The sequence below is a fragment of the Miniopterus schreibersii genome, assembly GCF_964146895.1.
Source record: "Miniopterus schreibersii genome assembly, chromosome: 6".
In the NCBI taxonomy this organism is placed as follows: Eukaryota; Metazoa; Chordata; class Mammalia; order Chiroptera; family Miniopteridae; genus Miniopterus; species Miniopterus schreibersii.
This window is the reverse complement of record NC_138107.1, coordinates 54,136,912-54,146,260: the sequence shown is the minus strand read 5'-3', so window position 1 is coordinate 54,146,260 and position 9,349 is coordinate 54,136,912. Positions and strand designations below refer to the sequence as shown.

At 48.9% G+C, this 9,349-nt stretch overlaps 1 protein-coding gene across 2 annotated transcripts in view; it reads right to left on the bottom strand.

Annotated features, from left to right (window-relative positions):
- Positions 1–2,740: 2,740 nt before the first annotated feature.
- The window catches only part of SOBP (sine oculis binding protein homolog), a 152,840-nt gene continuing 146,231 nt past the window's right edge, over positions 2,741–9,349 (bottom strand). For both annotated transcript variants that reach the window (XM_081141587.1, XM_081141588.1), the window contains one exon: positions 2,741–4,643. The gene's annotated coding sequence lies outside the window, so the exon portion shown is untranslated. The remainder of the gene's footprint in view (positions 4,644–9,349) is intronic.

The window sequence follows — 9,349 nt, the reverse complement described above, 5'->3', positions numbered from 1 at the left end:
GATAAAAGTGCCTCAACTCCATCCCAAGGGTGGAGAACACCTCTTCAAGGATGCCTCATTAGAGGGCCACTGTGCCTACCTTCAAGGAGCCCCAAAGATAATGTGGGAAGAGCAGTACAAAAAGTGGCCTTGTCCATTTAAACCAGAGCCATGGGAGCCCATGGGAGAAGCAACAATCACACCTCAGGGAAGTCAGGTGTTGCTTCACGGAGGAGTGGCATGGAATCCGAGCTCTGAAGGGAGTAGCCTATTAATTGTATTAACAATAAGGAGGGCTTTCCATGTGCTGGCCTAGGAGATACAAGGCAATTAAGAAGGGATCCCCATCCTCAGGCTCTGTGCAGATGAACAAAAGGGCACAGACAGGTAAGCAGCTGGACGATCAGAGTGGTGTGCACTGGAATGGAGGTGGGCAGGGAGAAGAGCTGCCCTAGACGGGGAGGGAGAATGTGGTGCTGGCAGGCTCCCCAGGACAGCACCGCCAGAGCAGTCAGCTGAGTCTTGATGTGCTGCACACATTCCCAGGGAAGATGAGGGAAAGATGATGGAGAAAAAGACAGCTCCATGTGCAAAGGCATAAGACGGGAAGGAGAGTGGGGGCATCAGGAAAGAGCTCCTAATTCCTGGGTGAAGGGCAGGTGGGGCTGGTGAGCAGGGGGTGGGCAGGGTGAGAGGCGAGCAGGGACCCTTGGCTTTGCCTCTGCAAGCCACAGGAACCACTGAAGAGTCATAAGTAGGGTTGGATGTGCCAGGGTGGGGCCCTGTTGAAGCTGGTCAAGGTAGCTAAGGCTCTGGCCCCCAGGGTGGAGGAGGGGCCAAGGAGAGGGAGTGGAAGTGAGTCCGAGTGCTTCTGCAGCTGGGCCCCAGCCCTGGCCTTTGGCTGTGTCACGTGGGCTGCGTGAGCTGGCACCTCTAGGCCGGCTGCTTGTAGCTCCAGCTGCCCTTCCAGTGTCAGAGGAACACCTGCAGTGCAGAGCTGTGAATCCGGACTCCAGATGGGCAATTCCATAAACTCTGGAAGACAGCCAGACAGAGCTCTGGCGAGACTAAGTGGTCCATCTCTTCCACAGCCCCATCTTCCCGTGATATGTAAAGCACTGCGGCAAGGCCTTGAACTTTATTCCTTTCCGGTGTGCCCTCAGCATCAGACATGGGGCCCTGTGTTCACTGGGGTTTGATAACCATCAAGGAAGACACCGCCTGACTCGTTTCTCAGAAAGCTGAGTGGCCTCAGCACTTCCCCACACCCAGTAAGGGTGGCGGCCGGTAACCATTGACACGCAACTCCTCTGGCTTCATTTAAAATGAGGGCCATTTTAGAACAAAACCGAATCGCTGCCACAAATGTACAGGAGGTCAGAATGACTCTGCATGCAGATGTCAACAGTTTTTCTCCAGACCAGTGTGTGACCTCTGGCACCATACCTCCTGGGTTTGAATCCCCTACTGCAACTCACTGGCTGTGTGATCTTGGGAAATTACTAAACGTACTGAGCTCCTGCTCCTTCACATGTAATAGAAGGAAAATAACAGGGTTACTGCGACTATTAAATGAGACTGATAACATATGCTCAGTACGTGCTGTCATTGTTTGCATCATCACTTCTCCTTCTCCTTATATGTAGCTTTGCTAGCCCAAGAGGCGTGCGTATTCAGGGAACACTAAGCCTAAGAGAGGGGAGAGGAGGAAAAGCCGTACTGATGTCGAATGAGGTGCCACAGAATCTTTTCATGTCGAAACAAAGGTACCTTTTGTTTCCAGACGGGTCAAAATGTTTGCTCGACAATCTTGGACTAGAGACAAAAGCAAAATCAATATCCTGGATGATTGTCTCTATGGCCAAGTCCAGGTGGATAAAGCTATCGGGAACTTGCACCAGACAGCACAGCTGGGTGCCCCAGCCCCTGGTACATCCTCAGCAGGGCCCTTGGAGTACTGACAGGGTTGTCATCATAAACACAACCCATACCAGGAGCCTCCGAGGGTCCCTCTGGTTCCACTAGAGAAACACACTAGCTCTCCAGAATCCACTTCTAGGACAGGCACTAAGAGGAAAATGCTGATAGTGCCTAAGTTTTTAATGAACATTTGTCTTTTGACAAGCTAAACCAAGTCAGTGTGGGACTCTGGACAAGTCAGGTGACTCTTCTAGGGTTCAGTTTTTTCATATGTAGAATGAGAGGACTAGATGAGGTCTACGTTGATTAGAACTACCTATTAACATAATTTCTGCCTTGGAAACTTCTGATGTTTAATTCAGGTACCAAGGAAAAACCAGACTGGCCCACCTCATTCACATTAAACTAAACGAAAGCACTTCCCAGCCCACACAGTGAGATGGTACATTGGTGGGAGTGAAACCACGAGCCAGCTTTACATCCTGGAGGGGGCTTTTTGAGCCTTAGACCCAAAGCCTTGAAGCTGAAGCTGATCAGCACTTGGAGAGCACGTGGAAGGCCCGGCACAGGCCCCGTAACTCACTCCTCGTGCACTGTGTGTGGTCAGCAGCGGGCCCTCCAACAGGCTGGTGGCTCTTTTCCGCAGCAAAGTGTGACATGCCGCAGGAGGTGAAGGGCCAGCATCACCCCTATATCTCAACATCTTTTCAAACTTACTAGATTTATTTTTAAAAATGTTTCCCTGGAGGAAAGAAATGAACACTTTCAGTAACGAGGAAAATAACAACAATAGTCATAATAATGAGAAAAGCAAAATAAGCACATGGAAGTGCATTTTTTTCTTAGAGATTTATTTTTGTTTGATGAATCTGACACCGGTCAGGGAGAGAGGAGAATGTTGGGAGCCCAGCAGGGAAATGAGCACCCAGAGGAAGGGCTGCTGCCTCCTGCATGGGTGGGGTTGGTGTTGGGATTGGCTTGTTGAATTTGTTGCTGGAAGTTTTCCTTTTGTTCACTTTATAAATCTCTTCCCGGGCTTGCGAGCTTCCCCTCCCGCCCACCTCCCTCCCCCTGCCCCCAATTTCATTTTTAAAAAGCGAGCTCGCTCGCCAGGTGTGTCCCCCAAGCTCTCACAGCTCTAATAAATAAGGAGCACCTGTAAAACAGTAGCTTGACTTGTGAAGTGACTCTGTACAAAGGAGACTATAGAAATACAGTATGTACACCGCATCCACGGGCTGGGGCGCTCAGAGGCCGGTGTGACCCTGGCTCGGCCTCGCCACCGCCTGCCCGTCGCCCCTCCTGCGGCCGGCTCGGCGGCCTCGTAGGGGGGACACCTGGACCCCTCCAGAGGGAACAATTGCTTTATTTGAGTTAGTAAACAGATACACTGAATCACAAGGTGATTTGATTTTTTTTTTTTTTTTTTTTAGTTTTCTTCTTTTTTTGGATTTTTTTTTTCGTATTTTTTCTCTTTTTTTTTTCTGTACTCATCAGAACGGGATACTCCACGACTGTCTCACCAACTCAGTGCCAGTACACATGCTCTAGAGGACTCCTGGACTCGCAGCTACAACTGTACAAGTGCACACAAGAAAATCTACCCTGTTATCCTCCACCCACTGACTGAGGATCGAATTGCACATTTCTCTTCACCATGACAGGAGAAAGCAAACAGTGAAACAGAATCACGGGCGATCTTTCTCACTTTCCCTCATTTTCATTGGTTTGTCCATACCATTCGGACTGTCATGAAAGGGCTCTGCGCAGAGGCTGCTCCACTCGCTTCCTGCATCACCGAAAACCATCAGGGCTGAAATTTCATCCACGTCTTTCGTGACGCCCAGCAAATATTCCCCCTCGGATTATTTTACACCTTGAGGGCATTTTGGTCTTCAGTTCAACACTCTTGCTCTGTTCCCAGATGGGGCGCTATTTAGGGGAATTTAAAGAGAAAGCTGAGAAGAATAAACATTTACCGAGTCCTCTTGGCATTCGGTCTCTGAAAAACCACAGTATAAACTATTCATGCTGCTTCTTACATCTGTCAAATCGAAAATTAAAAGCCATAAAAGTGTAACACTGAAAATATGGCATTAAAAAGGGTAAAGGCGGCCTTTGTAAAAATAACAAGAAAAGTATATCAGCCAATAAAATATTCTAACTCTTCATTTAAAAGTGCATCCTGGGCAGGACAGAGATGAGCCTGAAGCGTGGGGGCTCCAGCGCGATCCCTCTCCGCCGTCAAAATGGGAACAGCGTAGGTCCAAAACCGTACAATGCAAATCACAATTCTTAGTGTAGCAGCAAAACCACAGCAGTTTTTTTTAAAAGTATAAAAAAAGATTTTTTTTGTTTTCAATTCCGTATCATCTTCCAGCCTCACCCTCTGAGCCTGGAGAATGGAGCGGGGAGAATACCTACATTGGTCCTTGTGGCTTGTTGGTGTTTTGTTGTTTTAAAACCAAGGGCGAAATCCCTAAGTTCCTCTGGGGAGAAGCAGGGATGGTGGCCGCAGGAAGGCTGAGCCCGCTGGCTGGGTCCTAGACGTGCCGGCTTCTCCGGGCTGCAGGCCACCGAGGGAGGGCTGCTTCCTCTGAGATGCTTAATGACGGGAAGCGGCTTTATTTGCTTGAGTTTCAGCCAGAGGGGGTGGTGAGCTGACCAGCTGGTGTCATTGGATGTCGTGACGTGGCTTGCTCGGCGCCCTCTCTCCATGCAAGGTACCCTGTGAGCGAGTGTTCCTAGGAAAGGGGAGAAGGGCCATCAGGATCCACTGCACCAAAGCGCCCCCTCCCCCCAGCTGGGAGAACCCAGGCACGGGTGGGAGAAGCAGCCTCCCCAGCCTCAGGCCGGGCCTAAACGGAGTCCCCAGGCTGAAGGCAGCACTGTGAGATTTCGACATGACTTCCATTCACGTTTCTGCTCAGGCCCAGCCCTGCCTGCTTTGTGTGGGGAAATGAAACCTGAGTCACTTTTTGGAATCCCGCAGTGAGCGTGGTGCACCACGCCCTTGCCCCAGGACCACGACAGCATCCTTTGTGACCCGACCGGGCAACTTTCACCCTCCCCGTTACACTACCATCTGGCAGGAGGTCTTTTGAGTTGCTAAGGTCACCTCAAAGGCAGGCAAGGCCACCACGGGACCCTGGAGCTCCAGACCTCACCCCTGTACTCCATGCAACAGCCCTGGTGTTTGTTCCAAAGGAGGAAAGCCAAGAGATTCACTTCTTAGCACATGAAGCATTACTGTGGAGACAGACTCCTCCTTGGAGTTTCTTACGGAGGCAGCAGAGCTGGAAGAAATGCCCCCTCTGTGGGTCTTGCCTGACAAAAGTGAGCCATTCATGTCTCTTCACATCCAAACCAAACAGTAGCTCGAGACTGGAAGGCTATAAACCAACCCCTGGAATCCCGGGGCAGGGCGTCTGAACAGCGTTGCTCACTAGGAAAGTCCATTTCTGGGGAATGCCCACCCCAACTTTCACCACATACATTAGGCTCTGCCTCACCGTCCCACTGGTTTATTTCATTTGCTTCCAGTCCCTTGGTTTAAAATATAACTCCTAAAGACACCCAGTCACTCCCAATAAGCAGCCACTTAGAAGTCTCAACTCCACTATGAAGTCCCCAAGGCTTGGGGTTGTATCTGCTTTGCTCACGTCTCTATACCCAGCCCCCAGTTCAGCTCAACACACATTTGTCAAATGAATGAGGGTCAGACAGTCTCCCTCCATGCCCCAAAACAGTACCCCTTTTTTTCCTGCCAGTGAGTGGGGATGTCAGAAATGTGCCTGGGTAAAATTTGGCTAACGTGAGGTGGTGACAGAGGACTCGTAAACATTTTTACAACTGCTGAGATTATTCCTAGAGCAACGAACAAATAATATCAGAGAGGTGATAGAATGTAGAACCTGAAGGGACCCCAGAGATAATATACTACAAGTTCCTCATTTTACAGATGAAGAGGTGGAGGCCACAGAGAGCCCTGGGAACTAGCTCAGGGTGTCTGCAGCATGTTAGCACAAGTGTGAGGAGGTCCAAGTGCTCGCTGGGAGGACCAAGTACAAGCCAGTGCTTTGAGCCCTGCTGTCCAAAGCCTGGCGTCAATGGTAACAACAATGGTCAACCAAAAACAAGGTTTGAAAGCCTGACCGTGCATGACGGGAAATGCCTGAGTTCCCCAAATCACATTAAATCACCAGATCTGTGTGCATTTAATATGTATATTAAGTAACCAAAGTGAAAATGCAAAGCACCACAAATATGCAATGGGGGTGGAATTACAAGGCCATGGAAACCTTTCTATTTGGCATGGTCAGATTTGGAAATGTGAATGTTTATTTCTGAATAAAGAGCTCACTTTGACTTCTTTCTTTTCTTTCTTTCTTTCTTTCTTTCTTTCTTTCTTTCTTTCTTTCTTTCTTTCTTTCTTTCTCTTCTTTTCTTTCTTTCTCTTCCCTTCCTTCCTTCCTTCCTTCCTTCCTTCCTTCCTCCCTTCCTCCCTTCCTCCCTTCCTCCCTTCCTCCCTTCCCTTCCCTTCCCTTCCCTTCCCTTCCCTTCCCTTCCCTTCCCTTCCCTTCCCTTCCCTTCCCTTCCCTTCCCTTCCCTTCCCTTCCCTTCCCTTCCCTTCCCTTCCCTTCCCTTCCCTTCCCTCCTTCCGTCCATCTGTCTTGGAGAATGAGACAACATCAAGAAGGGACACACTAAGAGCCACCATCAAGCAAGAAACCACAAAGGATTGGGAAGGAGCCTCCGGAATGACAGAGCCAAATGCACAAGTGTAGCTTCTTCCGGGGACATCTCTCTTTCATTTAGGGAGCACAGCCTGAAACTTTCTGTGGAAGAAGGGAAACTGTCCCCACCTCTGGGCTTGGGACCAAGAGTGATCAAATCTTGGAGTCAGGGGGAGCCTCTGAATCCTTTCCTTAAAAAGGAAAAGGGAAAACAAATGTTCGCCACTTCCTTCCAGGGCCTGGGAAGCAGCACCATCTTGAATTACTTGAGAAGGCTGCAACTGCTTCCTCTAGCTTTCTCTCTTTAATGTGATCGTGACCCCCCAAGAGAGGATTACTTCTCAAATAAGTTTCTTTGTCTTCAAATCACCTTTGGACAAGGGCCAGACATGGACAGCATCAGCCTACTTGGAGAAAACCTCAAGGCTTTCGTAAGAGGCTGGGAAGATGGGATTCTAATGAGAGCCATTCTGGAACTTTAACTACAGCATTTGCTTCCCGAACACTATAATAATCATTATTAGTCTCTGCTATCTATTATTGTCTGGTAAATAATATGTGTTTTCCCCAAAGTTCTAAAGGGCGCAGCTGCGCCACACTCTATTTTTTGCAGCCCCACCCCTGCCGCTCGGAAAGCCTCCTCAAGCCGAGCTTATTCCAAGAGAATGGCAAAGCAGACCATCTGAACTGCTTCCTTCCCTCTCACCACGTATTTGCCGCGTCTGGGACACACGAAGGCCAGATGGTGGCAGTACAAGTCCCTTTCTGCTGAAACCTTGGAGGAGGGGGTGGTACCGAAGTCATCCTCACTTGTTCTTCTGGCTCCGTCCGAGCAGCCTGCTGGTGAGTGACGCAGGAATAGACTATGGAATCAATGGAAACGAGGAGCCAGGCCTGGGCTTCCCCTTCCTGATGGTTAATGGTAGGCAACCCAAGAGTGAGGAGGAAGCAAGCTTGGAGCTTTACAAAGTGGTCATGCCCGGCCGGTACGGCTCAGTGATTGAGCGTTGACCCAGGAACCAAGAGGTCACGGTTCGATTCCCGGCCAGGGCACGTGCCTGGGCTGCAGGAGGCAGCTGATTGATGACATTCTCTCTCATCTATGTTTCTGTCTGTCTATCCCTCTCTAAGAATAAAAACATATTTTTTATAAAAGTGACCATGGCAGGAAGTTCCAGAGCTTGAGCTGGATCCAACTTTGCCCTCGCCAAGCAAGAGGATCTTATGGAAAATCCTTCCTCTCTGTCTAAAGCTCTTGATCTGAGCAAAGGGGAAAATAATACAATAAGTGAGACAGAGACTCAAGTTACAGTCTGGAGTGACCTCTAACTAGCCGTATGACCTTAGACAATGACTTACTATCCCTAAGCCTTGATTCCTTCTCTGTGAGATGGGGGCCTCGATAAGATTTTCTATCATACCTTCTATCTCTCATATTCTGTGATTGTAGGATGTTTGTACCAAAGCCAGTACCAATCTGTTATCAGTGTGTAAGGAAGACTATTAATTTCTGGACCCCAAAGCCCAAAGTTTCAGAAAGAGTCTCTATTGACCACACCCACACTCACTAGCACGTGTGTGCACACACACACACACAGACACTCACCTCTGGTAGAGATTTCTGGAGTGTCCCTCAATGTAAGGGGTTCTGTGAAGTGGCTATATTTGTGCCTTACATCTGGGTTTTCCTCTGTACTGGGGGTTTGTCTGAAGGCTGGACAACCTAGGGCCCTGTTACCTGGAACATCACTCACACACCAACCATCCCATATACCTCGTCTGTAGTGTGTGTGAAGACCAGCTTGGCACTGCACCGTCCCCACCAGGCGCGCACGGCCAGGTGCCTCCAGAACTCCAGGCCACCTGACCCTCTGGGCCAGAGGAATGAAGCGTCTTCATCACAGACTCCTAGCTGCGCATCAAACACATGAGAGCCCCTGCCCACTGGCACGTCCTCTTCAGCAGGAAAGCACTGCTGAGAATGTGATGGACTTATTCATTCTCCTTTGTCACATAAGAATTTTCAGAGAATTATCAAGAACACAATTGTGCCTAAGTGCTAATACATTCTTTCAATTGATACTGTCAAAATACGGGCATTCTTTCCTTTTCTTTGGCCTTTACATTCTAAGACTTAATGCTGATTGCATTTAAAAGGAAATTTCATAATTTCCAAGCAACCACTCACCAAAATAAGTGTGTGTCCAGAGAAAAATGCCTATTTTATTTTCTATCCCAACATTTCCAAGCACGTTCTTCTATGGTGCTGGAGTCCACCTCTCCCAGGAAGCCTGCGTCGATTAATCTAATCCATTTTCCAGACTTTAATCACCTTTCCTTCCTCAAATACCTTTGTAATTAGCATAATCAAAATCGGGTAGGTCTGTCCTGACTTACCTGTTTAGAAGGCAAGTTCCCTGTTTATGTCAAATTTAGGAGTCCAAAACCCTGTGGCACCAACTCTGTGATATGCAAGAAATGCCTGTTGCTGAGCCAGCCTGCCTTTGCCCAATTACCCAAGCCCTACCGGTGACGCCACTCACTCAGGCACGTTGACCCATCACTTATCACAGTTAAATACAGCCATTAACTGCTGGCTTCGGCCACGCTGTTTATCTGGGACAATAACGAGTCCCTGAGGACTGGGCTGCTCTCAGGTAGCTGCAGCTATTCTGGGACACTCACAAGGGCAGAGCCCGTTCAATGAACAGAGA